At 30.4% G+C, this 20,386-nt stretch overlaps 1 protein-coding gene and 1 long non-coding RNA gene across 3 annotated transcripts in view; one reads left to right on the forward strand and one right to left on the reverse strand.

Annotated features, from left to right (window-relative positions):
- Nucleotides 1-20,386, reverse strand: part of LOC112680016 (sex peptide receptor) — a 241,958-nt gene that overhangs the window by 203,255 nt on the left and 18,317 nt on the right. The window lies entirely within an intron of this gene.
- On the forward strand, nt 748-20,182 carry LOC112680313. The gene is made up of 3 exons (XR_003148296.1): nt 748-847; nt 19,653-20,021; nt 20,100-20,182. It is a non-coding gene; the product is annotated as an uncharacterized LOC112680313 (long non-coding RNA).

Below are 20,386 nucleotides of genomic sequence, written 5' to 3' on the forward strand. Positions count from 1 at the left end.
ATGCAAGGTCTTAACTAAATGAATGTATGCTAAAAAAAAATCTCACTTTAAATTACTTTATAATTTGATTCTAATAACGTCGTAAAAAGCTAATTATAATTATAAAAGACCTGTAGATTTTTATCGGTATTTTTGTTTTTTATCCATCCACATTAATTGCAATGAATAAGATTTATAAGTAATATAAGTATAACATTTTTTATTTTTCTGTAAGTGCAATTTTCAGTTGCAAGGTATAATAATATTCTATCCAGCTCTGATAAGGTTAAAGGTAAATATCAAGGCAAATATATAAATAAAATTATAAAATATTATATATAAAAAAGATTCGGTTTACTACTACAAAGAACTTATCAAAAAAAAATTTTTACACTCTTCTTATTCTACATACGCAAAAATATTTTTTAACTGTTTACAAGGATATTCAAATACATTTAATAATCAAATAATAAATTATTATTTTAATAGCATTATTAGTAATTTACATTTCTCTTGTACAGTAAACGTATCAAGTGTTAAATTGTTATATAATAACTTTTAGATCAGCTATAAGATTAAACATCAGTCATTACGTGTGTGCTTACTTGGTGTACATTGATTTTTATTAGATAAATAAATAAATTAATATCCATACACGTTGCATTCATTTGCTGATAAAACAGTTTGGTTTATCAGATAACTACTGATTTCGATTATAATTTTAAAAATGCCATAGAGAGAATATGTATTTAGTCCGAACATGTTTTACTGAAAAGTTTTCTTAACAGTTAATATCGTTTACAAACAAAAACAAACAATATTGAAAAAAAAATAAAACGCGCTTCCTTTAAAACTACTGACTAAATGGGTGAGTTCGTTTTTGACTAAAACAAAAATTTATATAATACTTTTAAAATAATAAAATAATGATATACAATGTTTGATTATGATGGAAACTACTATAATATATTAATGATGAATCAGGGTTTTACTCGTCTAGCGAGGTTTTAGGTTCACATACAGAGCATAATTCCATTTGCAACAGTATTAAGGTTTGTACAAAAACTAGGTTAGTCTTAGACTATAATTCCCTTTGGGGCGAAGCCCCATCCCCCTAAAAAGTGCCACGCAGTGAGACTCGAGTTTGCGAGTGGAGCCGGCAGGCATAACGAGCGAAGTCCTAAAATTTTAAAATTAGTTCCGATTTTTCGAAAAAAAAAAAAATGCAAACAATTTTCATTACGATAAGAGATCAAAACTTGATATAAAATATCGTTGGCTTTTATATTAATATTTTAATAATTATTAACAACAATTGCACATCATTGTTTTAAATGTATTATATACATTTTTGTTTTGATCGAAAAGGGAATCGGCCTATTTTAAATTTGGTCGAAAAGTGAATCAGTCGAAAAGGGAAGAGTACGTTTTTGGTTGAAAACGACAATGCCCGACTAAATATTGTATGCACCTATAGGGACTACGAATGCAATTTTGACATAATTCAATATTTTATTATTATTTCATTTATTCACACTACACTGTGCTTTTTTTATTTTGCTTTTTTCTACATGATAAATTATGGCGGTGAATGTATTAATATTTAACCACGTTAAATAAACCTTCGGCCTAGTAAAAAAAAAAAACACACAAAAAGACGTGTCGATGACTACATTTCATGCAATAAAAGGAAATATTCGATTTTTTGTCTTTTCCTGTTTCAAACACAACTGCGAAACATATCAATTATATAAACAATAGTTTAAACTCACACCTCGTATAGTACTTGTATTATATTGCTGTAACTATAATTGTGGAAGAACTGCGACGCATATAATAATTATTATTAATGAAGAAGTCAATTATTTATTGAACGTTATCAACTGACATAAAAATAAAAATGCAATTGACCACCTTAAAACTCGATACTCATGTATATCCCTTATGAACCCACGTCGCGCTGTAAAAATTGATTCTGTACTCAGTCGCGGACTGCCATCGAAATAGGAAACTCGGCCAGAAATATTCGTTCCACCGGATCGTGCATGTTGGTTTTTTTTTTTTACGGACATACGGACATTAATGTTTATTTTTTTTTTCTCAATCATACAATTTTACGTTTACTATAATATAGTACTATAACATTGCTTTCTTCTTATACGTTTCCATTTACAGGTTTTGAACTTTACAAAGGTTTAGTTTGTTACGGTTCAATACGTTGATATTGCATCGACAGTAGTAGTGATGTTTTCAGATTTTCTTTTTTCAACGAACGAAGTGTAAACCTATTTTTCTCTAGTAAAAATATAGAGACGAGAGAGGTGAGACGTAGTCATTCGATACATATTGCAAGGGAAAAAAATGTACTGACACCTATTGGTATGGGTTTTGGGAAATCATACACGCTCTTTCGGTGGACCTGGTCGTAACATTTCACTGGCGGAAAATATTATCCGTTTTTATCCGTTATGTGTTCGGTAGCAACTGTATAACAGAAGTGCGTTTCAAGATGTCACGCGTGATCGGGGGTGGTTATTGAACGGTTGATTTGCAAGATTTATCGATTCGAAAAGAAGCTGTACTCGGCCGCACCAGAATACCAGTGAAGATGTTACGTTTGAACATAACAGAAAAAAAGCACTATTTTTTATTAGTTATACCCACCTTACACAATCATTGCCCACTTGATTTTCCCGAAACGGGACAGTTGTAAAGGTGTGATTTTCTCCCACTACTACTTTTTATTGTATTTTATGTTTTTTTTTTTTTTTTTTTTTTTATTTTCTACTCAATCATTTGGATCGACACTTGCACGTTCAAGAGAAAATAAATTGCATACATTACGATACATGCGTTCCATTAAAAAAGACAAACAGTGCACACGTACTGCTGCACAAAGACCGTTTAACGTTACGCTAGAAAATAAAACGTTTCTTGACTGTGGATTTTTTCAATGTTTATACGGACAATAATCATTATTTGGAAATTTATAAAACGTAATTATCACTGAGCCGCGTGCAATTCAGTTCGTGTGTAGAACAGTTATAATATATTTTTTTTTTTGTTTCGAGTAAAAGGTTATAACTACAGATACGAAAAATAAAAAAATTAATAGGCTTTTAATAATTTAAAAACAACAGATTAATCTCGACGCGTAACCTGTATCGATAACATAATAGTTTATAGTTAATTGCGTACACGTTATTGTTTTATTGTACCATACAAATGAGTACTTATGCCATATTATCGCTGTACAATATCATGTTAAATATTTTCATCATCGTTCTTCCCTGATGAAATGAACTGTTATTTTGACTCATCAGCATTATTTAATAATTTTCCACACACACACACACACACACACACTTACATACACAGATTTTAGAAAAATATACAAATAATATTTGTGTAAACTTAAGCAGTTGACATTGAAGGAAAACGTGTTTTTACAATTATACATCTCACTAATTAATTTTCGTTGTAGAAAACCACACAGGATAAATTAGACTCTTAAATATTTTTTTCAGTTTCCTACTTTGCAATGTAAACTGCCTGTCTTAGTCGGTCTAAAGACTTCGTCCATTGATGGTATACTGTTCGTATGTGGTGGTTAAATCGAAGAAAAATTATTATTATGAGTATTATACAATACATATTATAGTCTATATTAATTTAAACTCTACATTAATTGAAATTATACATTTAGAATATTCGATCAAGGCGCATATTGGATTTGATTTATTAATACTTTAACCTGAAAATTTTTTTTCCGACATCATATAATATCGTTTAATGTAATTGAATACAGATATAATGTACTTACATATATTTGTTAATGAAAATAACGTTACAACCAATCATGATTACAAAATGACACATGAAATAAAACACATTCTTTGAAAATTGTATAAAAAAATACATCTAAAATGACGTTTCAGTAATAGCAGTACGTGTGGGTATGTTTAAGTACATCCGTTTTTAACTAACTAAACAAATTTCCTTTTTACGTCACATGCCTTACATTCATAATAATATGATGTGCAATTGCTTCGAGTGTACAGGAAATTTGTACCTTTATTCGTTGTTGATGAACCAAGTTCCGGACAAGTTAACAATGGCTTTTAAAATAGGTTAAATTATACATTTTTTCTCTTTTCGGTTTAACCGACCATTCAAGACGTGGACATTTTACAAACAATTACCGCCCTTAAAATTAAATCAACAATAATTAATTAAATATCAATATTAACTTTCGAACGCGCCCGACTGAATTAGTTTTTAATCTCCAACCAATAAAGATAGTCGAAGGACATTTTCATTTTTTCCCAAGTTAATACAAAAACTGAAACCTGCAGCGCTCAAAAATAATATTAAATTCGTTTAATCGAATCGCTCATCAACGCCAAACGCGCAGTCGATTAATGGAATACGATTTACTACCATATTATTATCCAACGGGACGTTATGTACGGCAACAGCTGGTTACAGTGGTTGCCGAGAATTATATGAGAAAACAGAATCTCAATAATTTACTTTTAGCCAAAAGATCTTGGTGGTATCACGCACGTGCGTACCATAATTTTATTACGATATCTACGATCGTTTGGTTGTGATATTGTATCGTTGCGCGTGTTTACGCAGCACAAGGGTTATTCGTTGGTCCTAAGAAAACAGTATAGAGCTTGGGGTTCGGAAACTTTCGACCTTAACGACCATAACCGTGGGTGGCTAATTTTGACGATGACGTGCAGATGATTATTAATACGAGCACACCGTCGGTCGCAAACGTCACGTCATTGCATTACTGAATAATAGCAATCAAAACTATCACAGAAGCGATTATAATAACGACAGTAACAATAGTTGTCTGTAGCATAACATGAACATGAAGAATAACGCCAGCGCCAGTGGCGTAAAATGTGAAGGGCCGCAAGACTTTACTTTGAACCTTTACTTAATACCAGTAGAAAAGATGGTTTTCAGTTTGCCAAGGACGCGAGAAAAAACTTCTTATGCCACTAATTATAGCATTGGAAATTATAACAAACCAATATTTCATAAACATATTTAAATAAAGCTATCGAGGTAACAAATAATTTTAAATTTTTACTTAAATATGACTGTTTTAATTTGTTGATTTTACAACAGTGTTCAACAGTTACGGACTGGAACGCTAAAAAGTATTGTCAAGGAGTATATGCTACTATGTGTACGATAATTTTAATTATTTAATAAATGTATATCAAATAATTACATGATTTATAATATTATTTATTGATTATTATATATATAATATAAAATACCTGATTGACTGATAAAATCAGTTTAAACGATTCACAAGACACAAATGATCTACTTCAAACAACTTTAATTTGTATTTTATGTTTCTATCCAGTGGCGTGTACAAGAATTTGAAATGGGGGGGGGGGGGTGTCATAAATAAAAATATATTATTTTCATTCTTTATTATTACACAAAAAAAAAAAAAAATGCAACCAAGGCAGATATTCATGCTTCGGGCTTTTACACTAAATTCATCAATTATTTGTTCTGTAGATAATGGAATTTCTCGATGTATGTTCATTAATGCCAATCCATATAACCGTGACTCACCCGTCGTATTTCATAAATACGTTTTTAAACTTTAAGAATAAAAAAAAAAGCCCACGAAGGGATATATCCCTCATCATCCACCCCTGAGCACGCCACGTTTTTTATCACACAATTACTGTGTATCATAAATGCATAGATAATTTTATACAATTCTAGTGATAATCTTAATAAATCATCAATAATACAATTTAAAATAAACTAAATTATTTAAGTAAAATAAAGAAATAAAATTGTAATTTATATCGTTTAATTTCATATAAAATTTGCCTAAAAATAAAATATATTTATGTAAATAATAATTGCTACTGATTTTCAATAAGTTATGCTTTTTAGAATTTTAAAAAATGTAACATGTGTTTAACATTTTTGTAGGACAAAGTTTATAGGACATATCGAATTTCCAACTTTAATTTTATTTAATTTTCATGTTCAATTTTTTTTTTTTTTAGAAATCTATTAAAACATAATTTTATATTTCTACAGATACCTCTTAAAGTTTCCGCAAAAAACCGTTGATGATATTTGAGTGAGATAAAAGTCTTGAGGCCATTCCGTAACACCATTCAATTTAAATTGAAATCACCCATAAACAGTAATACAAATCAAAAAAGTTCTAGAACGAAGATTTCAATTTTCGATAATAGGATTGACGATGATATCAGATTCGTTTTGTAAGTCGTGGAGCATGTTATATTGTTCTTCAACCCATCGTATAAATATCTATATAATATATTACGGTTTCAGAGTTATAACTTCGATATTTTTATTCCAACTCTAATCGCAAGGAATTGCTATTTTTCAACTATAAAACTATCTGTTGTAATATAAGAATAAATAAATTATGCAAGTAATTTATTCAAAATCATTTAATATTAAAAAAAATAATATTGATAACAGAAATTAAAGTTCTTGCCTGAAGTATTATTTTGTTGATATTGCAGAATATTAAACACACTTCTGTTATATGCCTGATAGTGATTTCTCAAATATAAGTAAGTGGTAATTCTTAAACATCAACAATATTCCATACAAAAACTTTAATTTTTACAAAATGTTTATAAAAACAATATAAAAAAATACACATCTTTGTTTTTAATTCCAATTTTTAAATCATATATCAAAATGGCAACTACTAGCCTACATAATTTTTTAATCTAACCTGTGCTGCATTTTCAAATTACTTCATAACATTTTGGGATTTATCGGTGTTTCATTTTATTTAGTTGATCTTAATAATATAAATATTAATACTATGTTAATATTATATTCTTATCTAGTATTGAACTGCAGCTAAATTATCAAATGTTTAAATATAATATATATCCATATCAGCATGGGTAACATATCTATATGTATTAAATAGGTACTTATTTTATTGTATAGATTCAGTTGTTAAATTAAACTATCCAAAATAAAAGTTAACCTTCAATTTAAATAAACTGTTTTTTTTTGCTTTATTTACTCTGTTCCGTCAGATTTTTAAAGTTCTATAAATTTGCCTTCTATTTAGTTTGAGCTTTCCATCCATGTGGTATGTATTGTCGTCAGTGGCGTACATACGGGGGGGGGGGGGGGTTGGGTCCAACCCCCCCCCCCGGGGCCAAAAAAAAAAAGAAAACTGTTTTATTATTGATGACGTGTAATATATTCGTAGTTTCATTATTACGTTTTGAACTTAAAATATACGACTATACAAATATTATGATAATTAAATAATTATAGGTGTTTGAAAAGTTTTGTTAACTATGCTGTTTTTATAATCCAATAGTTATTAATTTACTGTAATGTAAAAGTAAACTGTAAGTTGGTAAAAAGGTTGTATAAAATAATATCTGTTTATAGCAGTTATTTATCTTATTTATCTGTGCAACGAAAAAAAAAAAAAAAAGACAACGATTATTTTTGTTAAACTCCCTTCAGAGCAAGATTGAATGTACGCCACTGATTGTCGTTATGTTGAAAATAACCAAAGATATTAAGCATTTTTACAAAAATTGTAGCACGTTTAAGATTCTTGTTGATAGAAATATGCAAATCAAAATTAAGTCGGAAGAGGAACATAGTTTTAACATTTAAATATTACACGGCGAAAAATTGTACAAGTACTAAGTACTAACTCACGTATCGTTGCAATATATTTTACCCGTCAATAAAAAGTGTATAAATGATATAGTTCAAATACTAGCTGGATGGTTCGACGGAAAAGACAGTTTTTAATTAAACGTCGTATGTAAATCGCACGGAAAACATTATAATATATTATTGTTACGTTTCAGTGAAGTTGTTAACATTTGCAAAGTAAACCGATTATCAATCCAGCCGAAAATAATATATATGTATATTGCTAAATTGCGCATAAAGAATATTCTTTCGTAATCAGTACATAATCGTACGCATAATTATCGTTATTTTAATCTACGTTTTTATTCCAATCGTCCTAAACTCGTGGTGCATGTTATTTAATCGTATTATAATAACGTATTTATGCGACTATATTGACATGTACTTATTCAATCGCGTTTCTACCAAACTAATTTGAACTCGACAAACGAAAAAAGAAAATTATGGTATGTACAATCTCTGCGGTCGGATTCGAAACATTTGTTATGATAAAATATTTAAAAAAATTAATTATAGATCGACCGATAGTGTACGAAAGGATCAAGCACAATTTATAATTGTAATCATAAAGCAAGTATTTGAGTCGTTTTACAATAATCTTTGTACAAGTAATTCCGCTTTCATACATAACACACGGTTTTGTGTTTTCAATTTTAAAATTCTGAAAGTTCAACTCCACCGAACACACTATGGATTTATATAATATAAGATTACAATGCTCGCGGGAAACTGAATTAAAACACATTATACGTACGAAATTTCATATCATCCCAGGTGTGCGATATTTTCCGAAATAACTCGTATTAAATGGTTACCTTTTGCACTCACTATTGCTTATTGTTCAGTACGCTATTGATTCACGCCTTAAGTGCAAGGAGCCTGTGGTGCACCGACCTCGGCAGACGGCACCTTCGCGCGAGATAATAATAATAATGATAACAATTATTACTGTTAATATTATTATGATTACATTGAATTAACTAAATATGCAAAAGATGCACTCGGGTACAATACACCTCGAACAACTAGGTCGCGTGCCGCCACAGCTGTACCTTTTTTATTGACATTATAATGAACATAATCATGCAAGAGAAACCGCAATATGATTAGTCGCACAAAACGATATCCTATCACGCAATGGACGACGGTTTAGCGTGTAATATAAATAAGTGGTCCAGAAAACTACCACGCAGAGGCGCCATTTCAGTTTTTTTAAGGGTGTGCAAATAATTTAAGAGACCAATTTTTTCTTACCACCAGGGTCAATCGTTAAAACGTTTATTGTATTTTCACTATAGAATGTTTCGACATAATACATATTTATTGTTCACAGACTTAATGATATCTGTTATCAACCACAGAAAAAATATTATCTGCATCGTAGAAAGAACTATTTACCATTAAGCAATAATATTATTCATTTTATTTGAGACGAATAAAAATTCCGTGTATTGATGTTTCATTGTTTTTAGAAATCAAATATTTAAATCTGAAGGCCAAGAACATAGGTATCAATAAACTATAAACACCTAGATCAATCATAGATAGAAATTTGTTAGAGTGTGTAGTTATTCACTCTACCCCGGATGGCACCCCTGCTAACACGTACCGGAAACGCATTGCAGTGGAGAAGGGACGTCTCGTATTAAACTTCAAACCATTTCTCCTGTGTTTTTTCTTTTCCACCGTTTTTTAATTCATTCGAACAACGTGATTTACAAACATTCAAACAGCACAATAGAGTGGTCAAAAATGACACATACATATGTATTTGTGTGAGTGTGAGTGATAAATTATTAAAGAAATTGTAAATAAAAATAATGATAAAAATGATGGATTGTGCGTGTTGACATTATTTATTTCCGTCCGTGTCAAAAAAACACGATTATTGTTAATGTTAAATCTACCCTTGATGTATAATATATGCGGATGTCGTTTTTTGTTTACATTTCTTTTTTCAAAAATCATACTATTTAAGAACACGTGTCGTGTAAATTATCATGGTTACATTTGTGCATTAAATATTCATAATTATCACTGATAACTTATCAGTATTATATTTACAAATATTATGAAAATTATATGATTGTAAAAAATTGGACAAAAAAAAAAAATAAAAATCTCGCACCATGTTATTATACATTTCCGAATGTCAGGAATAACTGTCGTTAGATTATTGAGTGTAAATAATTTTTGATTAAAACAAATTTCAAATATGTGACATTTTTATTGTTGTCAAAATATAAATAAATCATTTTTCCGATCATAAAAAAAAAATATATATCGAATAAAACATATATTTCTTTATTTTATAATAAAAAACTCATACCATTTATTTGAAATGTGAATTTGAAGTTATAAATATGAAATATATAATTTAATTCATTTTAATTGTACAGTAAATTTATTTTCAGTGTGAATGCTCTACATATTTAATTCATATTAAACATATATTATTCATTTGTTTCTTGATGATTAATTAAAATGTTTTAACTTTGTAAACTTTGAAATACATTCATACACTGACGATTTTCAATCAATATTATAATAATATATATATTTATTATAGTATTCAATAATTTCAAGCTTAAACGTAATGTCATTTGATCCCAAAATAGTGTTTCAAACAAATTTATTTATTAATACAAGATTATTGTATTGATGTAAAATACGAAAATACATAAAAAGTAAAAACTATAAATGAATTGTTGCCACCTTAAATATAGATATTAGATCTTATCAATAGAACTATCTTTGTGGGTTTGAACCAATAATTAAATAAATTTCAATTTAATTTTAAGATATAAGTCAACATTATTTTGAATCTAACAAATATGTGGATAACTTTATGGATTATCGTTTATTAAAATAATAACATTTTATATTTTAACATTTTTTACTTAAAACTGAATATTTAAGAGCACGAATTATGTAGGCTAATATATAATTATTTAATTTTCAAAGTAAAATGATTTTTAAGACCGGATTTTTTAAATGATTTATTTTCACCAAACAGCGATAAAAGAATAGTACAATTAATTTCGACAAAAATCATTTATGAACAATTCAATAGATATTTTAAGCAATGCATAATTGGGTTCCATGACAATATTGCTTCTGATAGTTGCGTGATCAATAAGTTTGTTCAAAAACATATTTTTGTATTTCATCTTTTGTGATTTAGAATTTCAGTTGTAGATCAAAAATATTTTTTTTGTAAGAAAAAATAAAATTTTATCTATAACTCATCAGATGTTTTTATGTTTTATATCTCACATAATTTATGTTAAAAAAAAGATTTTATTTTCGATTGTAAACAACAACAAAAAAAAAAAAAAAAATTAAAATTAAAATACAAATAAAGTGCAACTTTCTAAGAAAAAAAAAAACAAAATAATCTACAAATTGTAACACCGATGAAATACGAACAAATTCTTTGTTTAGTATGGGTGGTCGGTTAATGTAAGCTATTAGCTATCTCTTCGTCTGTTTGTTATGTAATACCTATATTTACCCATAACTTTTCGCTATAAGATTTGTTTTGAAACAAGCGTGAATAGCACATCATAAGGATGGAGTCAGTACCCACAGGCATCACGTTCTCTCGAGTAGTTCACAAGATGCGAACAAGCCATTTTGTCGTTTAGGAATCAAATGAATCCGATGGGGATTGTAAGGCGGCGTTTTGGATTTCTTAAAGCTAGTACCGCTGTTACCGCATGACAGCATAACGCATTGTGATTGTTCACGACCACGAGACTATGAGACCGCGAGAACGTGGTCAAAAGGATAACTATTAAATTCAAATTCGTCGTGAACTATGTGGTATAATATATTCTTAAGCTGTTACACTTGTAAGAGTTAATGCGAGTTCGAGCAGTGTGTAGTTACAGTCGCAGTCGGGTCTGGAACTCAAACGGTTTTCAGGGATCACTCTGAGTCATGCACTCGGCTGGGTATCCGTCATATATGACAGGTACGCACACCACAAACAAAATAATAATAATGTGGAATCAAATGTAATTTTTACGAACTGCATCAGTAAAAGTAAAATTACTGTATTATAATATTAAGTTTAACCCCGCCGTAACTCGTGGATCTATAATTTTGTTTTAAGGGAGGGGGTAAGTTATTCAACAAATTTTAAAGTATATTAAAAAAAACACACATAATAAAATAAAGTTCATGTCCTTAAGTCATAATTGTACATTATAAATAAGATTATTTGACGTGGTTGATCTCATAACATCAATCAGTCGGTTTATTACTCATAGATATTTCAAACGATAAGATAGTCTAGATATATTTTATAAATTCGTTCCCGAAATAATGTTATTAAATCATGTTATTTATAATTTTTACATTGTAACTATCAAAAAACTGATCAAGGTCCTAGGCCAATTGTGGGAGAGGTAGAACAAGGCTCTGTGGTCCCCCCCTTAAATCCACCACTGTTCCTCTTGCTTATTATGATAATAACACACTTACGTAACTGCACCAATGCACGCGTGGATCCAAAGGGATGTTATAGGGGTTAAGACCCCCTCCCAAAAAAAAAAAACAATCAAGATTAGGTCCTTCGTATTTATTTAAAAATTAATATATGCATAAATTGAGTTTATAATTTTTTTTTTTCAATGAAGTTTTTTCTTGCAATAAAAATCTTATAAAACATATTCTATTTATATACATTTAAGCTACATCATCACTTGTTCATAAAATCATAATTTCTATCCAACTTTTAAGAATATTAATAGTGATTATAAACTTATTAATAGACACTGCCGTTGTGGTGGTAGTGGTGGTGGTGGTGGTGACGGTGGCAATATTAAAATCGCTTACCTGAACACATTGTGGCGGTAGCGATTATTATCCAGTATAAACATAACATATTATTTGATAAATTTATGATTTCACTATATAGTTCGTTAATACTATGCACTTATGTACTTTTACTATTAAACATATTATATTCGTATTTATATTATATTGATCATTTTTAAATGAATTACTTTAAATTAAGTTAAATAATATATTATACTTATTGTACATTGTACATGTTAATCATAACATTTATTTCGAATCAGTTATGAATAAACTAAACATAATCGTTTTGTTCGAATAATTTTGACTTAAAATAAACATTGCAAAATTCGATTTCATTCGAATGCCAATTGGATCTAGATATGCATGACGCGCTTTCTCGGAAATTGAGAAGAGTTATAATTTTTTTTTTTTTTTTTTTTATTTATTATAATTAAATGTTTCAGCATATTGCATGCTATTACAAGTTTGTAGGTTACAGTTTAAAAGTTTAGATTACGGTTTATACAAATAGAATATGGAATGGGATTGTAGATAATTTTAATGAGGTTTGTTGATAAAAGATTTAATATTGGAAATAATGACTGCTATGGGAATATTGTTGTTAATTTGCTTAAAATTACAGTTATCAGAGAAATTAATGGATTAAATAATATTTTGAGTTCGTTCAAGATGTTTGACGTTGAATTTGAATTTGAATTTGTAGTACTGGATATTGGTTGGGCGGCTGTTACATTGGCATATGATGGACCGGACGGGGGAGCATGCGATGCATGACGACGTGAGGTGACTTGTCGTTTAGGAATTTCTGTCTTTTTTGGTTTGTTTGTTGATTTTGTCAGTTTTTTGTAAATTATACAACCTTTGTATGAAGCTGTGTGTGCACCAGAGCATAGTGCACATTTAGCCGGAAGGCTACTATCTTTGGTGCACATATCTGTTAAGTGATTTTCGCCGCATTTAACGCATCTAGGCTGCTGACTACAGTAGTTGCGCGTATGGCCGTAAGCTTGGCATGTGTAGCATTGAGGCGGGTTTTTTCGTTTGGTATGTGGTTTTTCAATCAATACTGCGGAGTGAAGAAGTTTTGTAATCTTGAAGATTTCTTTATTGTTTTCTTTAAGAGCCAGTTCTACATGGAATATTGGTAAAGGACGATGGTTCTTTTTGATATTAACCACGCGCGTGGCCGAGTGTCCAAGTTCAGCCAAGGCGTTTGTAATATCAGTTGTGATAGTGGAGTGATGCAGATTTCTGATTACTGCTTTGTATTGACGTTTGCAGTGCGGCCGAAAAGAGTGAAATTCGGCTTCGGTTTCTTTTAAGTAGTCAATTACTATGTTGTAGGTTATGCGATTGTTGGGGCGGATTATAATAAATGATGGTGTAGACTTAAATGAAATATCGTTAGTGCCTGTGAGTGATATTATTTTCTTACTGAATATTGAGAAGTTGGTGACGTTCTTAATGTAGATCGCCGGTATTCGGGTAGGCATAGGTGTGGTTTTAGTTTTATTTAGTTGCTCACAGATTACTATGTTATCGTTTGGTTTAAATACCTCATTTTCAATTTCGTCGTCAGAGACCTTGGCCAATGCCGCGTATCGATTTGGTGATGTATATTGTTTGATTTTCTTTTCTTCTTGTGGTGATGGGCTAAAAGGCGAGGACAAATGCCGTTTTGATTTTTGGGTTTGTGGTGGTTGAGGCGGCGCCATGTTTGGTGGACTCGGAGTAATTACGGAGACCGATAACGGAGCGGACGTGCGCGCGAACGTGTGTTCATGTCGAACGTTATCGCCAGACTGAAGAGTTATAATAAATACCTATGAATATTTTCTGAAATTTTATAAAAGTATAATGGAAAAATTTTGATTACAAGATAAAAATACGACTTTTGCACAATTTTGCGCCCCTTTACAATTCGCGCCTCTGGCGCAGGTACAGTTCGCCATAATCTTGTTATTCGCTTTTGATTCGTTTTTGAAATGATCACCACTGTTGTTATGTTCATTGGCAGGATTAACGTTTCTTGACGTGGAAACGTCCCGCATATTGTTTCCAGGGGCACACCCCTGTGCATACGTGCGTAGATATACTGACAAGACGATACGGTATAACAATACGAGTGCAGTGTAATATAGCTAAAAGCGTACTACGCTTTTAATAACGCGACGATACGTACGGTACGCGACGTGTGCTGGTAAGCTATAAAAGACGTTTAATAAACGCGTTACGACGGGTAGGCACACGCGGGAATTGTATTGTGGACCGGCCGCGGGGAGCGCATGCCGTCGGCTTATTTTTGCGCACAATAGCCGGTCACCGGCGGCCGGCAGTGTTTATTATTTTTCGAAAAATCTCATAATCACAGTTCAAACGACAATGCTTGTATTGATGACAAGATTAATGTTCCGTGTAAATTGCAAATTCCATCGTAATGCCATCGCGCCCCGTCTTGTGCCGAGGAGGTTGACCGTTTTACGAACAATAACGCCGCGCGTGCAGCGCATAATATACCTATTAATAAACCGTGTACAGGTGTATTATGTTCTGGGTATGGTCATCGCACATACGTATACCCGTTCGCAATGGATTAATTTTCCTTTGAAATGTATAATGTCGGTTTTCCTCGTCCGTTCAAATGATGGATCGAACTTCGAATTTCTCCGTAATACTTATGGATTTTTTTAATTACCTATTTTATTTTCGATAAACTGTTCGAAAATCAACTCGTGTTTTCTCATATTTTTTATTTTTGTTCTTACAAACAGTAATTTATTCAAATAAATATTTAGTGCGTTTATTATACGATATACACCGATGATTCTTCGCTTTTTCGACGTAGCGACCATCATCATTATTTCATGCTAATTTTATGTGACCCCCGAAACCAAATTAATGAAAAATTATTATAAAACATGGTTAAACAAATAAACCATAATTATAATAATAGGCACCTATAAATTTCGAAGCAATTATTATTTTCGCTAAATAATGTTACCGATATTTTAAAACAAACTATAATTTAGGTTACAAAATTATTATGAATTGTACTCCTATATTTTTGTGGAAACAAAAATTGAAGTATCATACATTTTTTTATGTTACCGTTAGATTTAGACACGATTGAGATTAGGCTTGATGTAGAAAATGAAAACAACATATTAATTACAATACGTAGTTACGATTTGTTATAGAAATCCCCAAAAATTGTACTGGGGTTCTCCGGGGGGTCGCAATACATATGTTGAGATCATAGTCACATAATAAAACTTACCTAACATATATATGTCTATAATAGTACAACACACGTGTAGAGGAAATATTGTAAAAACAGCTCCCCCAGTTTCACAGTTTATTTTTAACTTTCAAACATTTTTATTAAGTACCTACATCAAAATGTGTTGTAATAGTGTATAAAGTGTGCAACTGTGTATAATGTTATGGTAATAAAAAATACTTTATAATAGTTTCGTATTCGAATACGAGATTTCTAACATTTCTAAACCGTTCCGTTTGGTGTTTGATGAGTAGGGCGCGGAAGTTGTCGGAGTTAAAAAAGGCAAAATATGCATGGAAATATGCACGAAAAAAATTGTAAAATATGAATAAAAAAATGTTAAATATGCAAAAAAAATTTAATTAATATGTAACATTTTTCTTATTAAATATAAAAAAAATGTATTAAGTATACAAAACAATTTTTTTTTTGTTTTAATTAAATATAAAATGTTTAGGGTGATTTTTATGGATTGTAATTTTTTTAATCTAAAAAAAAACAGAATGAAAGTTATTTGAAAAATTATATTTATTTGTTATTAATTCAATAAACATATAGATTATTATTACTGTCATACCTGTAAATTTATTGCATTGGACAATCAGAACTTTCTTTATATTTTCCATATCAAACAAATGACGATTTTCTGAAAATATATTTTTCTAACGCGAAAAACTTCTTTCAACATCTGATGAAGTTATGGTTAAGGTATAATTGTATATAATGTTAGTATTAATAATAAACTTGACATATTGCTATTAGATTAACGGTAACGTCGATAATATTATATAGTGTTCACCTTAGTGTTATAAAGAAATATGCACTTTTTTTCTAAAATTGCCAAAATATGCGAAAAAATGCATTTTTAATTTTTGTATTTAAACTCGTTTTTGTATGGAACGAATTTCTAGCTTGGTGTGCTATAAATTGAGAGTATATAGAAAAATATGCAACTCCTACAAATTCCGAGATCTTTTGATGAGTTTGGGTATCTACCATAAATTTAAATATAGCTAATAAACTATGTTTGTATTATTATAAATAGAGTACAGATTTATTTAAATCGGAAAATCCCCATAACTTAATTGAACTAAAGTTTTACACGGACACAGACTTAATTTAAAGTAAAAAAAAATATTTCATTCAAATATTTTAATAAAACCTGATAATTAACTGTCATGTATGTTCGTAGCATTATTATTATTTTCCAAGAAAGACTCTGGAAAGTAATATACTTTTCTATTAGTAATTGTCTGGATGGAAATATGTTAATGTTAATTTTTTTTTTTTTTGTATTCACTTTGCAGTTCTATATTTTTTTTTCCGTGTCTAAATATCTGTTTGAAGTTTATATAACATTACAAACTATATTTCGTACATAAATATAATATTTATTTTGTTCAATAAATTATCGAATAAATGTAGCAGTCATATACGAGTATACTGCATGCACATTGTACACCTTACCTTATGCTTTGTATATGTTTTAACAAAAAATGTACTCTTTCACATTTACTATATATTAAATTTCAAATATCAGATTAGAAATAACTCCAATTGACGTTGTATTAAATATAGTATATGACTTAACCTATAAATTCACATTTAGAACAATAATTTATGTGATGTTTAAGCACAGTAATTTTGAATCAGAAAAATAGTTTATCTCCTTATTTTATATTTTAATATTTATATTTCGTACGATGTTCATATTGTTGTTTGACGATTTTAGATATCAGTAAAAGTTTTCTAAACAAGTATGCATTTTACATTGGACTTAAAAACTTACCATTTACGTTACGGACTTTTTTCTTTCTTAAAATTTATCATATGACGGGTTTTAATGCGAAGGTGCAATTAAAGTAATTTTATAAGTTAATTTTTTTTTCCTTATAAATTTGAGTCCTATCATTCGTGTAATTTATTTCAACACGACCTCACTTGACCAACAGACAATAACTAATATTAATTTTTTTACTAAATTTCATTAACAATATTTCAGTGTAGCCAATCTCAATGATTGCGATTTCTGTTTATCTTTAAAATAAAAAATAAGATGAAAGTGATAGTTTTTAGATTCTCCGTAAAATATAAGCTCATTGAATAATCGATTTTTAAATACCATGTTAATAGATTTTCGGAAAATGTTGTTATGTATGTATTTTTCCTGGAAGTAATTCATTTTCGATAATAGTTAACGTATATATCGAAATTCCTTCCAAAACGTTTTGTAAGCTATATAATATGTTGTAGCTATACCCTAAAACAGCATTTGGTTCATTACGATAACTTGTCTTAAAACCCAGTGAAATAATTTAAGCGTAGACCATAACATCGATGGAGTAGAAATTATGTTATTTAACTATAAATTAATGCCAGAGATTTTAACTATGAGTGAGTCGATTCTAAAACTGATATGTGGTAGAGGTTTATTTTTATCAAAACCTATATTTAAATCGATACCACAAAAAAAAAAAAAAATCACCAACATAAAATATTAATACCAATAATATCGGTCTCGGTTATATTAAGGGCCCCGCACACGATCAGTTTAATTGTGCATTTTATCTGTGTAAATAACTGAGTATAAATTGTACAGTTATCTGAACTGCTGAACTGAAGGTAACCTACACTCGAAGTTTTTTCTCAGTTATATCCATATTTCTCTCAGTTTTCTAGTTGAGTACAGTACCTACGAAAATCATTCGGTTACCACAGTGTATAGTTCGCGTTTTTAATGATAGGTAATCGAAAAAGAAGACAAAATCCCTCCCCCCCCTCTGTGAATGCGGAATGCATCAAACGATACGCCATTTGATAATTGTCTACAAACACATATTTTGTTGGAGACCTGGAGAAACTGCATAAAACAGAGGCGAATGAAGTGAAATGGATGGAGGATCTAGAGTTAAGAGTGTAAGATAGTAAGTTAGTACTTCAAAAAAATTACTAAGTCTACCTGTTTAGTTATCCACATTTTAGCTATAATCATATACTGATATACTGATATCGATTTAATCTTATTAACGGTTGATGGTACCTGTGCGATAATCGGCTGCATACGTAAAGCCGGCGGACGAGTGTACTTGTGTGTGACTGCGCACGCCCAGACGGCGGCTAACACGCAACCCGTCGCGCGTGATATACCCGTCGTACCGATAACTCGATAAGAGAGAAAGATAAGGAGAGAGTTGACTGTGTGATGGTCAAAACTGATTAAAATCCTAAATTAATGCATATACTGGTTATGAGTACGAAATACCCGAATGTAAAAAAACAATGTTATTGATATACACAATAAAAAAACAATATATATTTCTAATGTGCTACATGGAGGTTCTTAATGTTATGGTTAGTAGATGGTAAATACACGATCAAAGACGATCGACCAAATAAATCAAATAAATAATTTAAAATGCATTCATGTACCACGACCACCAGTGCAGCGTTAAGCTATGTTACCGCCCCGGGGTAAATTAAAATATGTCGCCCTTAAGAAAAATAATATTTTAACTGTCAAAAAATAAAATTATCACACTGAAAATATGTTTAACACACCTAACGGTGCAATTTGCCGAGATTAAATACAACGATATACTTGTAACTGACTATTTTCGAGGAAAAAAACGTACAGGAATAACGAAAATAGGTTATACGATTACAGCACAAGTTTTTAATTCTTATCGCTTTGTAGCATGCAGCGGTCGACTGCGGATTTTTCGTGGTATTTATGAACGAAATAATATGCATTATATTTCATGGTATACATTCAAACAAGAAAAATTATAATTCTATATTATTTTATTTTATGTTGATTCTCAAACATTTTCAGCCCCGGGGAAATTCGCTCCTTTGCTCTCCGTTGAACGCGACTCCGACCACAGCGGGTAAGAAAACATCGTAACACGATACGTGTATACGACCTGTTTCGACGATTGGATGACGGCTGTTCATTATCGGCGTCCCGGGATGATGGTACGGTAAGTGGTAGAACGAACAATACCGGAATCGAGACGACGAGTGGTCCCAAAATAGACCGAGCCAAGGACACCTGTCATAAGCGGACCAGGTCAACCGGGAAGTTGCAAATTACGCACCAAAATGACCAAAGTCGCGGACTCGTGGTCAGTATGGCACTTACGGCTGCGAACAGAGACGCCCGGAGAGGCTATCGCCCCCCCTCCTCCCCGAGATTTTTCATGTAATTTACAACAATTTACAAATTTTATTCAGTATATAAATTAATATTTAACAATAACTCTTTTTTATTATTTTTCAGCACTTTACGCCGTTTAAAGACATGGATTAGAAATAGGATGGGAAACGAACGATCGAGGAGTAGCTTTGGGTTAATTAATTTACACCGCCAAAGGCATGATTAAATGTTTAATCAACAAATTGATGATTCAATCAATTTATTTGCTTCTGACAAAAGGTGATTCTCATTACTTTTGGAATAAAATAATTAAATATCAAGTAAATTCGATCAAATAAAGTTGTTTTATGTTTAAACTTTATTACGCTCCTTCATAAACGTATTTGAACTAATAATGCAATTTTATATCA

The sequence above is a fragment of the Sipha flava genome, unplaced genomic scaffold (assembly GCF_003268045.1).
Source record: "Sipha flava isolate LNK unplaced genomic scaffold, YSA_version1 0_pilon_pilon, whole genome shotgun sequence".
In the NCBI taxonomy this organism is placed as follows: Eukaryota; Metazoa; Arthropoda; class Insecta; order Hemiptera; family Aphididae; genus Sipha; species Sipha flava.